Below are 24,127 nucleotides of genomic sequence, written 5' to 3'. Positions count from 1 at the left end.
ATTTTTTTTGATTCAAAGCACAGACATAGATGGGTTCACTGGTGAATTCTACCACACAGGGAAAGAACGATTTATACGAATCCTTTGCAAACTTTTCCAAAATTTAGAAATAGATAGAATACTTCCTAATATATTCTATGAAGCCAATTTTATTCTGATATAAAACCAGGCAAAGACATCACATGAAAGAAAAACTATAGAATATTCCTTATTAATACCGATGCAAATTACCAAATAGCAGCAAGTAAATTTTTAACATATAAAAAGAATCATAAGGGTTCCCTAGTGGCCTTTTGGTGAATGATTTGGCATTATCACTACTGTGACTTGGGTTCAATCCCTGGTCCAGGAACTTCCAGCTGCCATGGGTGTGGCCAAAAGGTACAAAATACAATAAAAAATAAATTTAAAAAATCAGGTACATGACCAAGGAGAATTCATTCCAAGAAGGCAAAGTTAATTTAACACTTAATAATAAATTAATATATTATATTAACGAAGTAAAGGTGAAAACATAGGATCATCTTGATTGTTGCAGAAAAGCATTGACAATGTTTCACATACCTCTGTGACAAAAACACTCAAAAAACTAGGAAGAGAAGGAAAATCACTCAATGTGATAAAGAACATTTGCAAAAAATGTCACAGCATACCTCATGGTGAAAAACTGAGTTTGTTCACCAAAACTCAGGACCAAGACAAACATGTCCACTTTTGCCATTTCTAGTTAACATTTACTTGGCAGTTCTAGCCAAGAATAATTAGGCAAGCAAAAGGAATAAAATGGGTAAAAGGTGGAAATAAATCAATTGATGCGTGGGCAAACCGAATGTATATCTATCCACGAAATATCATTTAGCAATGAAAAGGAATGAAGTACTGACATATGCTAAAACATAGGTGGACCTTGAAAATCTTATGTTTCATGAAAGAATTCAAACACAAAATTATACAATTCCATTTATTTGTAATGTACAGAAGAGGCAAATCCTTACAGGCCTGGTAGTGAGGAGTTGAGAATAAAATTTTAGAGCTCTATTTTACAGAGAAAACTGTTATGTGCTCTCTAAAGTAATCACATTATTTTATTTCAAATATAAACTCGCACGCTTACTTTCCTGAAATAGTAACCAATATTTTTTTTTCTTAACTTGATGTATTTATAAACAAAATGCAGGATCCGAGCTGCAACTGGGACCTACACCACAACTCATGGCTAGGTCTTTAACCTACTGAGAAAGGCCAGGGATGGAACCCACATCCTCATGGATCCTAGTCAGGTTTGTTAACCACTGAGCCACAATGGGAACTCCTTAAATTTGATTTTTAAAGGTAAACTTTAAAGAGTTTATACTTTTTTTCAATTATGTAACATAATTTCTATTACTCAGGATTTAGGAATTCCCATGTGGCTCAGCAGAAATTAGTCTGACTAGGATCCATGAGGACACAGAGTTAAGGATCCAGCATTGCCTTGAGCTCTGGTGTAGGTTGCAGATGCTGCTTGGATCTGAGTTGCTGCAGCTGTGGTGTTGGCCAGAGACTACAACTCTAATTCCACCCCTAGCCTGGGAACCTCCATATGCTGCAAGAACGGCTCTAAAAAGACAAAAAAAAAAAAAAAAATCATATTCTGAGGACCGCAAGTCACTCTAAACAAATCTATGTAATGCTCTTCTGATCAACTGTATTTCTAAATGAATATTTATCACAAGTACTATTTAAAGACATTTTTCCCATGATATTCTACAGAAATTTACTATGCGTGTGTTCTTTTTTAATTATAAACTGTTAAGATCCTGAAGGTTATATTGCAATAATGCATGTATAAGCACACACATTTATTTACTATCATATATAGGAAAGACTAAAATTTAGGTTTTACACATAAAAACCTATTTTACACTCTCCTTGCTATTTCAGAATTAAAGGTTTAGTGTGTTAAATTATGTTTCCTACAGTGTATCTGAAATCAATTAAATCCTTTCTAGGAATTCCATAAAGACCACATAAACAACTTTTGTTTGGCATTCATTCATGTAGGAAATAGGCACATTTAAGACCCTGCATATTAGAAACACTCCTAGATCCCAATAGTTTGCCACATTTAGTCTAATGTTTTATAAATGAGTTAAATTTTTGTCTCTATTATACTTGCAAGCTTACTAAGAGTGCCAATACAGCACCTCAGTGCCATTTGGGCAAATTATAGTTCAAAGTAGTTCAGGCAAAGAATGCTGAATGAGGAAAAGCATTGAAAATGAGAAAAAGCATGCCAATTTCAGGGAAATAAAAATAGTTGACAATTCCTGGAGCACAGTTCCAGAAATACAGACAGAAGATTCATCTTAACTAATATGCCAAGGCTTTATCAGGACTAGCATGCCCAGAGATGCAGATTTTCATCTTGATGTAACGTGAGGCCACTAAATGATTGTGAGCAGGAATATTACACTATGAAGCTTGCCATTTATTTTGGTTTATTTATTTATTTTGGACGGACTGTGAAGATCCCAGGCCAGGGATTGAATCTGAGCCACAGCTGCTGGAGCCTTAACCACTGCACAGGACCAGGGATTAAACCTAAACCTCTGAAGTGACTTGAGCCACAGCAGATACAATATACGATCCTTAACTTGCTGGGCCACAGTAGGAACTCCAATTTTTATATTTAAAAAAATGTTTTGGCTATGCCCAGAGCATGTGGAAATTCCCAGGCCACGGATCAAACCAGTGCCATAGAAGTAACCCAAGCTGCTGCCATGATAATGCTATATCCTTCACCCTCTGTACCACATGAGAACTCCCTCAAATTTGCCATTTAGAATAATTAGTGTGATAGGGTATTTGAGGATACAAAAAAAGAAGTAAGACCACAAACCGAAATACTGACAAGAAGTATATAGCAGTAACCCAAGCAGGAGGCATTAAGATGGATAGCAGGAAAGTTTTTGATGACTATTTAAGAGGAAAAATTATTGTGATTTATGAATCATGGCAATTTCATTGAATCTAAATTTTCCACCAAACTGAAAAAGAGACCTAAAGAAAAACAACCTTGGTGGCAGTAAAGTAAATAATTCGTTGAGTGGATTATGTTGAATTTTCAGTGGAAATATCTAACAGAAATTGGAAAAGTAGTGTGAATTACATTCAAGCAACCTGGATTAGAAGTATCTAGTTATCAATCATGGGTAGCAAGACAAGACAAGGCATAGAGATGTCCTCAAGCAGTAGACAATAATGGGGCGATGTAAGCAGAACGAGGGATTCTATGCTCATGCCATCAGTAATCTCCATATTGTCAATGCTCATTCCTCATTTTATCAACACATTAGTTGACATGGTTGACATCCACTTCCTTGAAAGTTTGTTTCAGATGCTCTCTGTGACACCTTCTTTATGTTTTCTTCCTCTTCTCAGATGTTTAGTCTATTTTACTCTCTCTCTCTTTTTCCTGTAACTGAAAAGCCTAACCTTGGTTCTCTGACCTCTTCTCTAGAAAAGCTATTCAGTCTCGACTTCTACCATGACTTGTGTTCACTCAGTCTATTTGTCAGAGGTCATTAGTGATATTTTAGACAAAAAGTCAGATGATATTTCTCTGTTTAAAATTTCTAATGGCTTCCAAACTTGTTCATAGTAAAATACAAGTTCTCACACTGTCCTAGGAAACTCTGCATGGTCTGGCACAGCTAATTTTCTGCTGTCATCTCTTTTATCTCCCCTCACTCACTGTCTTCTGCTATATCGAACCCTTGTTTTTGTTTGTTTGTTTGTTTTGGTTTGGTTTGGTTTTTTGTTTTTTTTTTTTTTCAAGCACATGATTCATACCCTCACTTGAAAGCTTTTGCACTTACTGTTTGCTCTGCCTAGAAGGTGGTTCCTCCAGAAAATCAAAGACTTTTTTGGATCCTTAGTTTTCTCATGAAATGCCCCAGATCAGAGAAGCCTTCCCTGAACATCAGGTCTTTAATAGCATAAAAATGCCACCAGTGACTAAATATTTGCCTACCCTACTTAATTTTTCGATAAAATTATCACTCATGAAATATTTTCTGAATTAGTCGGGAATATGGGCAATACAAAGAAGGAAATATGTCTGTTTTTCCTCTGAAAGATCTCTGGCATCAACTATGCTTCTTGCCATACTCAACTGGTATTTCCTGAATGACTAAATGAATAAATGCAATGAAGGTTGAGGAATAGGGAGAAAAAAATTACAAAACTGACTAAAGAATATGATTTAAAATAATAGGATGTTGGTGTTCTCTGGTGGCCTAATAGTTAATGACTCCAGTTTGCCATTTCTGTGGCTTAAGTTACTGCTGCGGTTTGGGTTGGATCCATGGCCTGGGAACGTCCCCATGCTATGGGCCTAGCCAAAAAGAGACAAAAAACAAAAAACCCAAGATGTATCTATCAGATACAACAAAACAACATCCACTTTAACCTGCTTAAGCAGGACGGGGAATTATGCAATAAAATATGAAAGTTCAATGCATCTTTGGGAAGCAAGAGGGTTAGACTCAGAGTCAGTCATGAGTGATAAAACACACTGCAACCACTGCCAACTTCTCTATCAGGACTGGGCACAAACATTCCAGCAGAAACTGGTTGCATTGGGAATTGGATACTAAAAACTGCATTCTTGCTCTAAAAAGCATTACAGGAAAAATGGATTCCATGTGGTATCCGTTTCCTCAAATTGCTTGTTGCTAAACCTAAGTCTAACTCATATTGGTAGAGCTCAAGTCACAAACCTGTACCCATGTGTAAGAGAGGCAGTAAAGTAAAATCTTAGCTTCTACACAGGAATGGTAGGCATTATAACGTGAAAATTGCCAAGATATATGAGAGGCATTTGAATAGTGTTTAAACCTCTAAATGAAAAATATCAAGATAGTTAAGAGTTTCCTGGTGGCTAAGGATAAGGATCCAGTGTTGTCACTGATGCAGCATGGGTTTGATCCTTGGCCCAGGAACTTCTACATGCTGAGAGCTTGGTCAAAAAGAAAAAGGAAAAATTTTGAGCATTATAATAAGGAACTTGCCATCAAATGCAAACGTTAGGAGTAGCAATTCTTTCATTCAGAACAATATTTACTGAATACCTCCTAACAAGAATGACCTGGATCCTATACTAGAGTTGCTGACAATCTAGTAGGAAAGATAACAACTAAGCAAACAATTTCAAATGAGGTATATTTACTTTGCAAAGATAGTTACATGGTGATGGAGGATCAATTAATTGAGTCTGCAAAGGCAGGGAAGGCTTTTACAAAGTAACCATTAAAAATCACTAAAAAATGAATGCTTTTAGTAAAGTAAGTAAAGACACGGAAAAGAGTGAGGATTTGAAGATGAAGCAGTGGCAATATTTAGATAAGTCTCAAGTACAGGGAATAGACTAAGTCCTGACAGTGAGGAAAAAGTATGGAGATTTTGAATAAATAATGAAGTTTCATTATGTCTGGAAAGGATCCTTTGGATTTCAGTCCTAAATGAGCTTGGTGACATTTTTCAGAGCTGTCTTATGAAATAATACAGATGAAATAATCCAATGTTTTCGAAACTACATATTAACTAGTGAATAAATAGAAAATAATTTATTGTAAAAGCTTGAATAGTGAAGGAAAAGTATAATGAAACACAGGATCAGACTGCTTTTAAAGGATTTTTTTTATGTTAAGAGGAATAAACTAGGATTTTAATTAAAGAATATTTAGGAAATGAATGATGAATCCAAGAGTCTCATCAAAGCAAAAGGGAACATTAGCCTATAGCTAGATAGTAGCTTTAACTTTGGAAAGAAAGGGTCATGAATCTTCACTGATAAAATGAAAATAAAATAGTGATGAAAATCTTTGGGGGGAGAAACATGTATTATTGAATACAGTTATGGAACTAAGAATACTTTTATACAAAATGTATCTCCTGTCTTATACGTAAGAGGTAGTCTATATTGGTCTCCTACAGTATGGATGTTTACAGTCAAGGAATGATAATCAGAGTTTCTTCAAGAGCAATTATTTTATATTTTGGGGTGATTGGGAAACAGCTTGGAAGCTTGCTAAAAATATAAATTTTCTAAATACCAAAGTTTAAGCATTACAATTTAGCCATGTAGTGAGGCACTAACTCTTAGTTTATGTGGATTTTCTAAGATAGTTTTACCTGAAAAATCTTCAGATAAATTGACTGAAAATTAAAGGATTACAGCCAACTCATTAAAAAAAAAAAAGAAAATCACACTTTGTCACAGACAGCAGGCTCAAAGGCATATAGCCATTCTATTATGTGCTCTCATTAAACACTATTAGCATAATAAAAGGCTTTTCCTAAAATCTGATGTATTGCTCTCCTGTTATATTTCAGGGGTAGTTGGTTATCTTAAGATATATCCTCTTGATAGAATGTTTGTAGTCCTGAGAATTTACAGTGATGTATTATTTGCCTTTTGCCGGTACACCCTTTATTTCTCTCCAACATCTAATTTCCTTGCCTACTGAGAAAACCTCATATGTATTTCATAGGATGGCTGATGATGTATATATAACATCTCTCTTGAGATTATGTTTTGGATTTTCACCCACCTGTTTCTTCATGCTATTCAAATTAATGGCAAACAGAAATGAGGATAGAAGAGAGGATAGAAGAGAGGGATTATTTTTACATGTACATTTTTACATTTACCCTGCTGCATCCCCTAAATTTCCACAAAATTATGGTCACTTCTAATTTGAGAAATTCATTCATTGATTTTAAATCACCATTCTCACGAGATACTACTCTTTCCTAATCTCCGTGCATGGCAATGGGAAGCAAACAAGAGGATAGCTAGCCTATATTTAAAAACCCTACATGTATGGATCTTAAGGAGAGACTTTATAACTTACAACTAATAATTCTCAAGTAAGAACACATTCAGAATCATTGTCATGGCTTTTTCATATCATCTTGATATTTAATTTATTCTCTTCATTTAGCAATATGATAAATTGTAATAGTAATTTACTTTATTAGTACTACTAGAATTTATAGATATTGACACTTTTGTTTAAAAGACAAAGTTTGTAGATGCAAACTATTGCATTTGGGGTGGATAAGCAATGAGGTCGTGCTGTATAGCACAAAGAACAATATCCAGTCACTTGTGATGGAACATGAACAATAATATGAGAAAAGGAATATATATAAATGTATAGCTGGGTCACTTTGCTGTGCAGCAGCAATAGAACACTATAAATCAACAGTAGTAAAAAATTCAAAAAATAAATAAAATAAGAAAATTTGAGTTGAAAATCCATTTTTCTAAAATTAGCTATATTCATTCAGCTTAAGCCAGTCTAAGAAAAAATAATGACTTAAAAACTAGGTAAAAGATTCTTTAAAATCTTATATTATATTTGAGCAAAGTAATTATTATATAATTAAGTATTTTCCTAAATATTTTATTGAAATAACCTATTATATGTGTAGAAGGAGAAGAAGAAATGTGTCAAAGGGTTAGGTCACATTAATGTATCTTAACTGTGATTGTAAAGGTCATGGGTGTTTTTTTATTTTACACAGCAGGATGCCTAAGGGACTTCTGTTGTCTTTATCTCAGGACTTTTATTTTTCCACTTGATTAATAATATAATGAAATAATGAATAATAAGAGACGTAGTGTTTATTAATATAATTAACCTTTCCAAATTACCAAGATTTCCTATGAATTACACAATAAAGAATTTAATCTTTCAATATTGTCCATGAGCAAAATTACACATCTTTCTCAACTTTCAGTAGGGTTATGTTCTAATAAACTCATGATAAACTGAAAATAATATAAGCTGAAAATGTATTTAATACTTTAATAGACCTAATCTACTTAACATCGGAACTTAGCCTAGCCTATCTTTTTCTTTTTGCCTTTTAGGGATGCGCTTGCGGCATATGAAAGTTCCTGGGCTAAGAATTGCATCAGAACTGCTGCTGCTGGCTACAGCCACAGCCATAGCAATGCAGGATCCAATATGTGTCTGTGACCCACACCACAGCTCATGGCAATACCAGATCCTTAACCCAATGAGCAAGACCAAGGATCGAACCCACATCCTCATGGGTACTAATCGGGTTCTTTACCACTGAGCAAGAACAGGAACTCCCTAGCCTATCTTAAAAGATGCTCAGAAAACTTACATTAGCCTATAGTTGGACAAAACTATCTAACATGAAGACTACTTTATAATAATAAAGTGTTGAATATCTCCTGAGATTTGTTGAATATTATACTGAGAGTGAGAAACAGAATGTAAAAAATGTAAGCATATCAGTTGTTTACCTTCATGACTGGGAGCTTTGGCTCAGTGCTGTTGCCGAGCCTCATAAAAGAGTATGGTACTGCATATCACCAGCCAGGGAAAAGATCAAATTCAAAATTCAAAGTACAATTTCTATCTAGTGTGTATAAATTTTACATCATTGTAATGTCAAAGAATTTTAAGTTGCACTATTTTAAGCCAAAGACAATCTCTATAGTAATATTAACTTTAAAATGCAAATAATTTTAGTTAGTGACCCATAAGCCACTTATCAATTTAATTACTATGTACAACAGATTATTTTTATGCAGGGGTTTTATCAGTTTGTGAGTTTCCAGATTAATACATTTAGACTTTTTTATCAATATTTTGTTCCTACTATCCTCTTAAATGATTGACAATTTCTTAGCTTATTATCTACTTAGCTCTAGCTATCCAGAGGCAATAGGTGATAACATATGTTTCAAAAAATATATAGTACCTTCAGAAGTTCCCATCGTGACTCAGTGGTTAACGAATCTGACTAGGAACCATGAGGTTGTGGGTTCGATCCCTGGCCTCGCTCAGTGGGTTAAGGATCCAGTGTTGCCATGAGCTGTGGTGTAGGCCGCAGACATGGCTGGGATCCCGCATTGCTGTGGTTCTGATGTAGGCTGGTGGCTATAGCTCCTATTAGACCCCTAGCCTGGGAACCTCCAAATGCCGTGAGTGAGGACTTAGAAAAGGCAAAAAGACAAAACAAACAAACAAACAAACAAACAAACAAATATATAGTACCTTCAAAATGTGTGTATGTGTGTGTGTATATATATATATATTTGATTTAGTATTACATTATGACATTGAGTAAAGTCCAATATATTACTAATGTATAATTATAATACAAAATATATATAAATTCATCTTGTAGACCTTGACATTCATTGCAATAAAAAGAATAATCATGCACCTATTGTTTTTAATAAAAATCACCTTGCATATTTTGAAATCATTAAAACCATTGATGCGAAGGGGAGGTAGCTACACTCTATATTAAAGGAAACCTTTCCATAAAAGATTGAGATTAAAATATTTTAATAAATATCTGTTAGAGAGCTTTCCATAGTTAAGATGGGTGACATCTAGCATTTAAAATGTCTTCTATAGATGGATAAACAGATTGTATTTAAAATAAAAATATAAACAAAGTTAACGTGCACTGCATAGCTATGTAAGGAAAGGGAAAATATTTCACAGTATCCTCTCTCTCTCATGTATGGGTCGGTGAATGTATACATGCCCAGGTGTACTACAAAAAGCTGATTCAGTTATCTTGGTACTGCTCACTTATTTTACCAGTCTATTTTACCAGTCTGTAAAAAAACATTGGATTTATTTTTTAAATATGTTAAATTTTGTCTCAGACATTGCTTTGCTCCTTATGCTTCCCAATGATTGCCTGTGTCTAGAAAGGGTCACAGAGTCCTCCCCTTTCAACTTTGAGGAACAGAAGGTCATTACCAGTAGACCCCTGTTTCTCACCTAAACTCTGCTTATATGGTTTGAATGGAATTGTTGACTATTCTTAGCATTCATTTTAGCTTTATGCGATAAGCAACTATTCAACAAATGAGGAAGAAAATACCATAAAACAATGCTTGTCTGGCTTTAGGAAAACAGTGTTCTCTATATCAATGCTGGTGACATTTTGGGGCCTATTTCATGGTGCTCTCCCAATATGCGAGTCACCCAAAGAAATGCAGTGGAAAACCAGGATGCTACACATCAACTTTCGTTCCAGAGTAGACAATGCTATCCTTAATAATATAAATATAAGCAGCTTCTTTGGGGGCTTTTTTTCTTCTACTTAACTTCTACCTTTGTCTAGGCCTGAATTCCAAATATTTCGTCACTTCTCTCCTCCATAATTAATTCTTGTCAAAACAATGTAGCTAATAACGTTTTTCTCCTCTTCATTAGTATTTCTCATGTTACCACTATTCGGAGACTTTATTATGTCACCGAGTATAAAGGAGAATACTATTCTAATGTGGCAGACAAAGAAAATACAGCTGAAAAATGTTCTATATTGGTTTCAGTCTGTAGGTAGAATGGGAGCTAAAAATTCATGTGTTCATTCCAAATCTGTAAAATTCAGAAAGTTGATAAAACAGTTTTTTTGTTGTTGTTGTTGTTATTGTTATTATTTTTAGTTTAACAAGTTGCTGTTTTAAACAATCTCAAATTCACATCTGGCTTGCCAGGATAGAAGTTTCTGAAATTTTTGTTTCACCGCATGAAACTCTGGCTATCACCCTTAAATAGAATACCAGTATATGTCTTAGGAAATAGTTTCTGAACCATAATAACTCATTGGGTCAGAGGTTTTTCTTGTTATTTAACTCTTCGTGATAAAATTCCAAAAAGAAAAAAGCAAAATAAAACAAAACAAAAATACCTTAAGGCTTCAATCTGACATTCTTCTTTATGAAATATCCAACAAAGGTGGCAGTGGAACTCTAGGAAGGAAAACTCTGGGTCATGTCTAAATGTGTAACAAAGTTTATCACTGTTGTAAAATATTCTTCTTCTGTTCTATTCAGTAAAATGGCACGTGAGGGCATTATTATGAACCTGTCATAGTAAAAAACTAACCAAAAAAAAAAAAAAAGAAAAGAAGATGCATTTTCAATAAACATTGGTCATTTGAAATCAACACCAGTTTGTACACTGAGAAATATCCTATAATACAATAAGCTTAGTATACTGTGCACTTTTGGGGGGGGGCATTTAAAATGGCTAGTCATTAATGTTCTAAGTTTAATCATTTTAATTTTTCTTTTTAACCCTTTTAACTTAGGTTGCAGATAAAAAAATGTAGAATCTATAGGAATGATAAGAGTTTCATTCTAGTAAGTATACATGATGATATAAGCAGAAAATACATAAGGGTAATTTATATACTTCTTGACCAACCTTATCCTTCATGACTTTGAATGAATGCATTATACCTACCTTCAAAGATGCTATGTAGTGTTACTTGGGGAAGCCAATCAAGGGCAAGGAAAATGTATCTTGGTATGTGGTCGTGTGTTATCTAGTGTAAATGCATGGTGGTACATGCATAGTATTTGGCTAACCTGGCAACAGTATGCTTGCTGTTGTACACTTGGCAAAGAGAAGAAGGGATATGGCACAGAGAAGAGATCTCAAAGCCCCTGAGGCACACGTAAATGAACTTAATGATGGAGGTGTGGTATGAAAAAAATATTCATAGCTTACTTTATATATTTTAAGAAAACTAAATCATCTGCCTTTTTCATACACATTCCATTATATTAAGTGATTTTAGTATAAGTAGATCTGAAAGATTGCTCCCAGAGTTTGCCAGTGAGACTAACAGTAAAGATTCTCCAGTAGCTGAAGGGGTTCTTAGGAATCGTGAGTTTATCTGCTAAATTAGTCATTAACGAATCCCTGAGCTCTGAGAAGGGACAGGGGTGGAAGGGGTTATAAACACTAAAGGGCTTCAACAAAAATACCAGGGAGATCTATCTTCTCATCTTTCTCTTTTCTTGAGAAAACGAGAAATCATAAAAAAATAACTTTGTTGGATAGATATTGCTTTCTCTCCAAATCTAAGAGAGAGTAGGTACTGAGACAGGTAGAAAAAAAAATCAAGCAAACCTCACAAACTATATGTAATAGATGAGCCCTTGTTAAAATATGTGAGGTGAGCTAGGAGCTCCCATTGTGGTGCAACGGGTTTGGTGGTATCTTGGGAGCACTGGGATGCAAGTTTGATCCCTGGCCTGGCATAGGGAGTGCACTGCAGCAGCTGCAAATTGGTGGCTACTGCAGCTCGCAGCCAGAGAATTCTGTATTCCTTAGGGTGGCCAAAAATGAGGAAAAAAAATTGATTTGAAAGATCTATCTTCTGGGTTTCTATTGTCTCTGTTACAAGTACATAAATTTACATGACACTCTAGGTCCAAAGAATTTGGTCCAGAGATAAGTAATATATATATTATACATATGTTTTAAATAGTTTTTTAAATTTAAAACATTAAATTATTTATGTATTATATATTGTTTATACATATATATATATATATATATAATTTCGTATACAATTTTGAGTGATCAGATCAGTGATATGACCAAGTTGTAGGGCACATACACATTTTTAAAGAAGTAGATCAGAAGGAAATACATTTTATTACCAAAAACATAATGAAGATACACCTCAGCTTGTTCATGAAATATGTTTCAAGTATTTATATGATTTAAGTGTATACATTCATTTAAATTTATTGAGCCTGTAGGAGTTCCCTTGTGGCTCATCAGGTTAAGTAGCTGGTGTTGTCACTGCAGTTGCTTTGATGTCTGCTGTAGTGTGTGCTCTATCCATGGCCTGGGAACTCTCACTTGCTGTGGGCACTGCCTAAAAAATAAAATAAAAATAAAAGTTTATTGAGCCTGTAAAAGTAGTAATTATAGTTAACATTCAGCATTTTCTAAGTGTTTTACCTATATTATCTCATGAAATCTTTGCCAAAATTCTGTGAATTACTTTTAAATACATTTTAAAAATGAGGAAACTAAGTTTTATAGAGTTTAATTATTATTCTAAAAAAATGAAATTTGTGGACACAGTGTAAACTCAGATTTCTTTTGTCTATGAGACTTTTTTCTTTGGGATGGAGGTAGAGGCGAGGTTGAATCACAAGAAGAGGTCAGCTCTGGATCACCCTTAACAGACCAGATGGAGCTGCTCTTTTGTGTTTTATGTACTTGAGTTGAGGGCAGCTGGAGTCCAAAGTCACTCATGATTATATTAACAATGTGGAAAACCAGTTATACAGCAATAAGGTTTACATTTCATATAAATATCATCTTTTCTCAAGTCATTCCTGCCTTTGGGTTTCAGAAACTTCATCTTAGTTTCAGAAGCTATGTTAATAAATTTTCCAGGCAATATCACAATTGTAAGAAATAAAATTAAAACATGTTTTTAAAAATATTTTATTTTTATTTATTTTTTTGTTTTGTTTTTAGGGCCATACCTGCAGCATATGGAATTTCCCAGACTAGAGGTCTAATCAGAGCTGCAGTTGCTGACCTACACAGCAGCCACAACAGCTTGAGATCTGAGCCACGTCTGCAACCTACACCACAGTTCATGGCAACACCAGATACTTAACCCACTTAGCAAGGCCAGGGATCTAACCCACATCCTCATAGATACTAGTCAGGTTCATAACTCGCTGAGCCACAACTGGAACTATCTCAATATTTCTATGATGTTAATATTTCAATGACCAAAAATCAGTCTTCTCATTGACATGAGTCTTTAAATATTTTACCTTGTGAGAATATAGATTTTCCAGTGGTAAACCAATAAAATGAATTTCAATTTCAATTAAAAAATGTTATCTCTGAGGAAAAGAGTTCAGTTTCTGTAGTTTCTATAAACTGACGCAGGAAAAAAATACTTACAAATAAGGAGAGTCAGTCTAAGAAGCATTGTGATGCTAGTACTTGTAACATTGATGATTCTGTATATTCCACAGAAAAAGAAGAGTAGCACCAACAGTGAGAACAAGAGTTGAGAATTTATCAGGAAATAGGGATTTATTAATTGTCAAGAGATTTCAATGACAGGAAAATATGGAAACTTCCATTGCCTCAGAGAGTCATTCAAAGTCATGAATAAATTAATTGTTACCTATATATGCTGTGATAATAATAAAAGATGTGCAAGCTTTTAAGCAGCACCCAAATTCATTTTTAAAGCAAGCAATATCAAAACAAAGCAAGGCAAAGGCAATATGTTAGAAGGAATTTAATATGATTACTACTTGCATTAGTCAGGGTTCTCTAGAGATGTAATACTGTGTTGTTATTAATGTTAGTTAAATTTTAATTAGAATTGTTAATAAGTTTATACATATATGTATTAAAAAAAACTTATTATAAGGAATCGTCTCACATGATTATGGCTCCAGAATCTGCTGTCAAGCTGGAGACCCAGGAGAGCTGATGCAATATTTCTAGAGAAAGGCCAATAGGCTTGAAACCCAAGAAGAACTGATGTTTCAATTCAAGTCCAAAAGCAGGAAGATTCCAATGTCCTGGTTAGAAGGCAGTTAAACAGGAGGAATTCTCTCTGATTCATACATAGATCAGACTTTTTGTTTTATTCAAGGCTTCGATCAATTGGATGGGGCTGAGCCACTTAGGGACAGCAATCTGCTTTTCTCAATTTACTGATTTCAAATGTTAGACTTATTCAGACACACCTCCCCAGACAAACGCAGAATAATGTTTGGGCAAAAAGTCTGAACAGCCTGTGGCTCAGTTAAGCTCATGTATGAAGTTAACTGTCATCCTGCTATGTTACTCATCCTAGAAAATTTAGATTCTCCTTCAAATTTATAGTCTCTTATCAGCACTCATTGTATCAAATGTACCTCTACAATAATTTATAAATAAGTCTACTTCATTGTACCCCTTTCCTCTTCCCTATTTATAGTGCCTGTAATCTCCTACTTAATGTTTTGCAAAAACGTGTGTTTAAAGGCTTCATAAAAGCCATACTGTTACTAAAGCACTTTTTTTTTTTTTTTTTGCTGGAAAACATTTGCAAACATGTGCCAACATTTTAATTGTGGTATTATTTGCCTTAAAAAAATGTAAAGGCATCTAAGTTCCCATAGGTTGTGTAGTGGTTGTGTACATCCTCATACATCCATAAACTAAAATAAACTCACTCATTAGGAGAAAAACTGGCAGACTGACATACAAATAACAGATAACTAAAACAAAACAAAATAACAACAATCACAATCACAGGAGCTCATTGCAAAATAGAATCACAGAATCATCTCATTTTGTTATAAAATGAAAAGCATTGTTTGTGTTATACATAAATAGGTTACACATGTATATGCAGTCTTGGCATATCACCCAATGTCTCTCAACTCAATTTTTCAACGTCCTCTCTTCTGTACCTCTATGTACATTACATTCCTGCTATTAACCAAATAGCTATTGTTCATTCCTTGACTATGACTTTCAGTTTATAAATAATGGATTTTGCCCACACTGACCACTCAATTTCATTATATTTCCACCCCAATTCTTCCTTGTGAAATCCTACTTATTTTTTCAATGGTAAACTTATATATGGTCCCTTTGAGGAATCTTTTACATTGCAACAGGATTTTTCAAGCTTGGAAGTATTTATATTTTAAACCAGGTAATGTTTTAATGGGCAGGCTATCTTATGCATTGTAGGATGCTTGCAGCATCCCTGGCTTCTACCCTCTATATGCTGTAGTTCCCTTCCCCCAGTTGCAAAAAAACAAAAATATATCCAGATATGGCCACATGTTTGTTATATAAGAGATAGTGTTTGTGTGCAAAATTGGCCCTGGCTAGGAACAACTGCCTTAGCATAAGAATATACCTCTCACTCTTTACAATACTACAATACTTTATTTGTGCTTCTATTTTGGCATATATCATATTCATTTCATACTTTGGTTAGTTGAGTATTTAGGAGTCTCTCCTATTTTGCATGAGGATATATCCTTAATGAATGTTTGTTACAATAAAAAAGCAGAGTTTTTCACATTGTAGTTGCATTGCTATTACATGTAATTGAATCCCAGTGCCCATTCACCATGTTTAAAATTAATTCAGATTCATTAATAATAAAGGTACAATTTATTGTTGTGGTTACAGTTGAGTTATTTATTAGTAGATGTAGGTTTGTGATGTCAAGGCTCTAGAGGTGTTCTCTCAGGCTTCTATCTTTAATAAACAGCCTCCAGATGGATAGTGGTGTCTTAATTTGGTGTTAAAAATAGCTCACTTTATTACAGTGTAGATGATTAAAACAAAGATTAGCATGTCTTCTGACTTGATTAACAATGCTCTACAACAAATACACGTCTTTTTAACAACAAATGCACTTCTTTTTAAAGTAACTAAGTTGTATTTTAGGTTAAAGATGAATTCTCAAGTTCTAAGCGTAATCCAAAGGCTCTTCTTTCTACATGTCTCTAAATCTACAAATAAGTACTGAACACTAGATGCAAAATTAAGAACATACAAACAGAAAACAGATTTCTTTACTTCATGTTTAATCTTTAATGCTGCTTAATCTAATTTTTTTGTTCATTTGTTGAAAATATATCAACTTTAACCTGAATCTATTTTGTTGCCATAAACCTTTTCATTACATGTATGTTTTTTCTCCTTTGGACATAAAAATAATGACAAAATACACACTAAAAGGTGACCTTGCATCTTACTTCTAACTTTCCCATTCTGCTAAATATTAAAAGAAATTTAATATATGTTTTATCACTCTTAACTGCCTTTTTTTTCTATTGAAGAAACAAATAATAAATTATAATGTGGTGGGGGTTTCAGAGCCAGACACTCTGATAGCAGGGAAAGTAACAATTTATAGTCAATAAGGTGACATTGACAAAGGAGGTAGAAGTTACATCTATCTATATCAGGATAATTATATGTTGATCATATTGAGTCAACAGTAAAAAATTTCATATATCTTCAACTTTTCTGCATATGAAAGCAGAAAATTCCATTATATGCTGCAAAAATCATTCTATCTTTGGTAGATTTGATATTTTAAAAGTGTTTGAAATAGTAGTTTCAGATAATTTAAAATATTTTAATAATCCATACATATGTATGCACTGATATCTCAGTAGTCTTGAATCATATATAATAGCTAATCATAAGATACTAAAAGTCATGCAGAAGTGCCTAGATATGCTACATTTGACACTATCAGACTTTAGCCTATTTTTGTGAAAACTAAACCACAGAGATGAATAGAATTGTATTTAAGGTTAATAAAGAAACTGGTAATGCCATTCATTGTCCTTTGTGCTACAGCAAGTGGTCTCTTTCTTGAGGATCAAGTGCCCTGTTGTCCACAATGACACCTCACATCCGAAATTTGCTTTGGTGTGTCTTCAGTGAGTTCTATTTTATCTATTCTGTTTCTTCTTCCTTTTCTTCATATTAGCTCACCATATCACTGCTGTTTTACAAAGTATATTTAACTTTCTAAAATTAGGTTCATATTGGTCTGTTAGGATTTTTTAAAAAGTAGTCTTCCTAGTCTGGATTCATCCCAAATGTGCATTAATACGCCCTATAGAAAATAATTGTGGCTACCAAGAACCATCTGCTGCTCTCATGAAAACCTCCAAAAATATGACTAGATATCTGTAAGATATTTCCTGTCCTTGACAAATCTATTTCTGTTAATGTCACAATTCTCCATTGCATCCAAGTTGTACATCACCTTTGATACTTTCTTTCAGTCAAAATTATTTCACAATAGTGAATTATACCCAATATTTTAACAACTCTTTTTGTTTCACATAATTTTCTTTTTTTAATGATTTTTATTTTTTACAGTATAGCTGGTTTACAGTATTCTGTCAATTTTCTACTGTACAGCAAAGTGACCCAGTCGCAAATACTCATGTATGTATATACATTCTTTTTCTCACATTATTCTCCATCATGCTCCATCATAAGTGACTAGATATCTTTCCTCCCAACTACTCCTATCTGAGGTTTGCTTTTGAGATACTTTTTCGTGGATACAGAAGAGCTCAAGTTGCTTACTGAGTGACTTTTCTAACTCAGGATTCCAGATTTCTCTCCAAATATATTCATACAATCCAGACTAATAGCGCTAAAAAACAATGGAGTCGAACGTCCCACAGAATACAATCAAAACAAAAAAATCTGATGATCAAGTCTTTTTCTAACCTGAGTTTTATCAGTTTTTATCATTATTTCCCAATACATTTTTTTAGCTGTACAGCGTAGTGACCCAGTTACACATACATGTATACATTCTTTTTTTCTCCCATCATCATGCTCCGTCGTAAGTGATTAGACATAGTTCTCAATGCTACACAGCAGGATCTCATTGCTAATCCATTCCAAAAGCAATACTTTGCATCCGTTAACCCCAAATTCCCAATCCATCCCACTCCCTTCCCCTCCCCCCAGGCAACAAAGGTGTTTGTTTTTTTTTTTTCTTAATCAATGAAAAATCAATAGACTGAACACTTGAGCCTGAAATTAATTGTTTACCTTTGTCCAATTTATTTGAAGTTAAATTTTTCCTAAAGTAAATATTTTAAAGTATTTTCTTACATATTTTTGTAGGTTTTCAATAAAACTATATCCATAAAATCTTCTATATTCTAAAGCATTAACACACAAACCTAATTAAAAATAATATTAATAGTAGGAACAGAATGACAAATAATTTTTGATATCATTTTCCACATTTACCTTTTATAAATAACGTCCCATATTCACAGAAATATATTTTTTTATATATAGTCACTGCCTACATTCTGTTACTTTGCCTAAACTGTCCTTCCTACTCAGTGTTTTTCATTTCTCTCCTGCATGAGTGGCCCATCTCCATCCCTCTCACTCTAAAATTCTACGCCTAAAATCATCTCTTCTATGAATACCTGGAACTTATTTCCTGGCTCCACAAGGTGTTCTAGGCTTATCTTGTATTTTCCTTGCTCAAGGTATACAATCAGTCATTTCTCTAATAGCCTTTGTTCTTTTTATCAGAAAATTACATTTAGAAACCAAGTCCAGCTGCCGGGTACACTCAGTGTTTTTTGGGGTACCATTGCTTCTAGATTTCCCAGGTAATCTTGTATATATACAAACACATCTATATTTATACACATATAGTTATAATTCTTTCTATATCATCCAACTGTATGTGCATTAAGCTAACCTGAGTTATTTTGATATTTTTTAAAAAGTGCATCTGATAGAATGAACTTGCTATGAACCAAACTTTGGATTTTGAATAGTTTTTTTCACTTATGCCTCAAAACCACAATGTCAGGCGGGTGTTATTCTTATCCCTATTTTATACATAAAAACAACTAAGGTTAAAAGATTAATTAAACTAATGTAACAGTGGTCTATGCCAGTTAAAGGCAATATGCTTTCAACTTGGAGCCAAATTGCAGAAGAGCACAGGGATAGGCCTAGAAGGCATAGGGGAAAATTGAACTAACTTTCCTTCTTTCTTTCTTTCTTTGTTTCTTTCAGAAAAATATAATAATATTTCTATATTTTGGGTGAGAATATTTGGCCAGAGTGTGAAGAGCCTGACTTTCTGGCAATCTCCTTTTGATTCACAAATACAAATAAATTACTGTGCTAAAAGTCACAAGATCATGTTAGGATTTTAGCAGAATGCTATGATCAATTAACAATGCCTGCCAAGGATACCTGGGGGGCAAGTGGGAGTATGCTATATTTAGTAACTCTATTAAGGCAGCCTATTTTCAGTATTCCCTGCTTTCAATTAATCATGTAATTCCCACAACACAGAATTTAGTACACTCAACTAGTTTTAACTCATTTATATTCTCTACTAAACTGTAAATGTTATGAAAAAATATCTGTATCCATCTTGTTCAGTTTTGCATCTGGAGTATCTGGTATAGTGCATGGTACATACGTGAATTATAAATTGTGGAAACAAAAGGATAAAATGTATAGCTCACTTTGAAACCAGTGTGAACAAGTAGAACTTTATTAGGTGAATAATAGGTACAGACAAGTTTAAATAATTGATACCTAGTAAAATATTCTCAAAGGTCATGTGGGAATTGCTAGCATACTAACAGTTATTTATGTTGAGTTGCAAAATGACTGATGAAAGTTTCCAACATCAAATTTTTAACATCAGCTGTAGCAATTGTTCTATATAACCTCATTACTGATGCAACAGTTATTAAGTCAATGGCTTGTAAAGTATATGAAATAATGAATATTCATGTTTCACAGATAGTAATGGAAATGTTTCTAGAGCTCCACCTCCTTTCTAATACATTCTGATCATAGAGTGATCTCTCTGTGGAGTAGGTATTTTACCTTATATTAGTTTATTCTTAAATGCATTCAAGCATGGAGATGAATGTATACCCTTAAGAGACATCAGATATGGTTATGAGGTATTAGAATAGAATCTCTGTATCTATTGTGGAATCTTACCTTGTTTTAGGAATACGATACCTCTTTAGGAGACACAATAAGAGACAGCTTCCATCACATTCAAATGCAGCCATCTATTTATACAGAGTAAAATGTGGCAAAGGAAATATAGATTCCATTTCTGTACCTGAAATCTATACAGGAAATTACAACCTGAGACTTTGATTATTTCTCCTATGTTAACCAAAATCATTGAGGTTAGGTGAAGTTTAGGATGAAAGGATAAATTTATTCCTTTACCGAAACTTGAAATAACATAATGTTTTTTGTTCTGACTGTAATATGACCAGAAGAAATTGTTATTAATATGTTTAATTTTTCTGATAAAATGCTAAAGGACAAAATTATTCACCATTATTGAAAATGAACAAGAGAACAGTATACATTAGAATATACATCCTATCAGTGGTTTTACAATTTATATTCTGTTAAGACTTAAAGAAAGGTGGGAATTATAGATAATCTAAAAACTAGATGAGTTTAGAAAAAATGTAATACTTATCTCTAAAGTATTTTTTAAATTCTTTAAGATATTTTGTATTTTATAATTTTTATGGTATTATATTACTTCAATGCCTGGAGAATGTAGCTATCTACACTAAAGTATATTTATCAATATTCAAACATAATTTCTAATAGCAAAGAAAAGAAAGAAATTCAGATGTAAGTTTAATCAGAGAATCTCGGAGTCACAAATATTTAGAATTTTTTATATTGGGATTATACAGTCTATTATCCTTGATTTCAGGGAGAATTAAAAAAATGTATAATTGATTTGTTCATGCATTGCTCTGTGGAAGCAATTAAAAATAGATATTAAACATAAAAAGTGTCCCCTAAAATGACATTGCTATTAATTAGATGGCAACATAAAAATATGAGATATAAAGGATATTTGGAAAGAAATAAGTTGTTAACAATCTTGCAAAATTTCTTAGGTACTTAAGATTTGAGTGTATCTTGCTCTTAAAACCAGGTATGTAGGTTTTTGTTTTTGTGTTTTTTTTAATATGAGCAGAAAATTGATTGTGGTAATTTACTACTGACAATCTCTGGTTTCATCTTTGTGAGCCAGGAGGTCAACATTTGGCTGTGGAGTGTTCCTAGGCACTCTTATTATTATCATTTATATAACCAGGAGCAGCAAGGAAGGCAGATCCTTTTTCAGCTTGTAAATGTCAAGTGGGTTGCTGTTAGAATGCATATTTGCAGCCATAAATTAAAGTGCAAGAATAGCTATATAGTGTTTCAGTTAGAAGGTATTTATTCTGTTTCCACCTGGAAACAGCAGGGCATCCATGTGAAGATTTTTTTTTTTTTACAGTGTCTATCTCAATTGTGTAACTGATACAGTGCTTAATAATTTGTTGTTGTTTAAGATTTTTATCCTGAGTTTTATGATATAACTGTGTCAAAATGGAACCAGAAGGTTATGACACCATCCTTTCTTTCTCCCTGCTGAAGTAATGACCCAGGTAATTTCTGAATAGCATTTTTTTTTTCTGACAGAAAAATTGCTGCTAAAATGAAACAAAAGTAAGCATGCAATTACATTCAAAAATACTTAGAACCATTTACAAAATTTTACTCAAATAACTATACTCCATTTTTCACACTCAAACTGCATATTTAAAAGAAGCAACCTCCAGGCACACAGTGTAATACACTACATATAATAGGACACAATTGTTCCCTGTACTTTTTAGTTGTTAGTTTTTTTCTACAAATATGTCTCCTGAATATCTAAATAGTTTTGTGAGGTAAGGAGACCTAGCATTATTATTTCTGTTTTTCTCAGGTTAAACTTGAGGTTAAAACACTTGACCAAATCCCAATTATTTAAACAAAACTGAAAATCAAAACTCCATATTTATATTCTAGTATGCTTTCCTGAAAAACATTGACTATAACTCCATTTTTGTTGTTTGAATGGAGATGGCTCTCAAGCCCTCCACTACTTCCTCATTAGCCCCATGCCTAGGCAAAGTATTAAGAAATTCTTATAACTCTATCCTTTGGTGTGGTGAAGCATAGATCATATCTTGGCTTCTCCAAGACCCATCCTGTTATCACAATAAAACCAAAGAGGGTCAGTCACTTCACCTTCTCTCCCTGAAGCCATTTGTGGACCAGCTTTAGAGACTGTTTTGCTTTCTTCCATAAGTCTCATCATGTCAGTAATATACTTTTTCTACCTTCTTTGGACAACATCAGTCTTTGTTTGACTACATTTTTGGTGTGATGAGGACATCTCACCTTTGCAATGTGGTCATAAAATAGACAAATTTCAATTGACTTTTGTAGAACTGTTCCTCCAAATCTCTACAAATAAAATATACCTCATACTTCCTTCCTCTTTGCAATCTTGCCTGTATTTGCAGTGGGTGTTCATTTCTGTTAAAGACTCCTTCTCCTGAAATGGTCTCTTGCTGGTAGCTCCCATTAGCCCAGCCCTTACCTTCCTTCCATACCTCTGGTCTTTTCATTCCCCACTTTAGAAAACGGGTGACGATACACATTTATTGGTCTACCTACAGCAAGAAAAAAATGTTAAAAAGAACATGCAAATTTGCATTTTAAATTAATTACTCTGTTGAAGGAGTTGTTGACAAACTTTGTGAAGAAACTATTACTGAATTGTTTATACTCATGGGCCAGATATGTCTACTGAAACTATTCAACTCTACAAGTGTAACACAAAACTGCCATGAACAACACATAGAGAAGGATGCATGGCTTTATTTCAATATGAATTTAAAAATGAACTACCATATGACTCAGCAATCCTGCTGCTCTGTATTTGAAGGATTTAAAATAAGTATCTCGAAGTCCCCATCGTGGCTCAATGGTTAGTAAATCCGACTAGGAACCATGAGGTTGCGGGTTCAATCCCTGGCCTTGCTCAGTGGGTTAATGATCGGGCGTTGCCATGAGCTGTAGTGTATATTGCAGACGCGGCTCCGATCCTGCGTTGCTACAGCTGTGGCATCTGCCGGCGGCTACAGCTCCAATTAGACCCCTAGCCTGGGAGTCTCCATATGCTGCAGGACCGGCCCTAGAAAAGGCAAAAAGACCAAAAAAATAAACAAATAAAAAATAAAATCAGTATCTCAAAGATATATGGGCACACTCATGTTCACTGCAGCATTATTTACAGTAGGCAGTATACAGAAATAACTCAAGTCCCTCTGTGAATGAAAGGATAAAGAAGATGTGATTTTTATAATTACAATAAATTATATAAGATTTTATATGTATATATGCATATTTTATATACAAATTGTGTATATACATATACATATAAATTATACGCACAAACACATGCAATGGAATATCATTCAGCCATGAGAAAAGACATTCTGCCATTTGCAACAACAAGGAAGAAACATGAGGGCATTATACTAAGTAAGATAATTTAAGACAGAGAAAGACAAATATTATATGACATTACTTATATGTGGACTCTGTAAAAAGGGTATAATTGTAGTTACTGGGGCTAGGAGTGGTGGAATTGGGGAGATGTTGTTTAAGAGTACAAACCTGCAAATAATAGATAAATAATTTCTGGAAGAACATAGTAATTACAGTCAATGATTCCCTATCATAGACTTCAAAGCTGCTAAGAGACTAGATCTTAACTGTTCTCAAAACAAAAAAGAAATAATAATAGTGACATGAGGAAGAGATTAGCTAATGCTTCTGTATTAACCTATTGCAACATATAAATGTATCAAACC

The sequence above is a fragment of the Phacochoerus africanus genome, chromosome 13, assembly GCF_016906955.1.
Source record: "Phacochoerus africanus isolate WHEZ1 chromosome 13, ROS_Pafr_v1, whole genome shotgun sequence".
Classification (NCBI taxonomy): domain Eukaryota; kingdom Metazoa; phylum Chordata; class Mammalia; order Artiodactyla; family Suidae; genus Phacochoerus; species Phacochoerus africanus.
Note: the sequence above shows the minus strand (reverse complement) of the source record.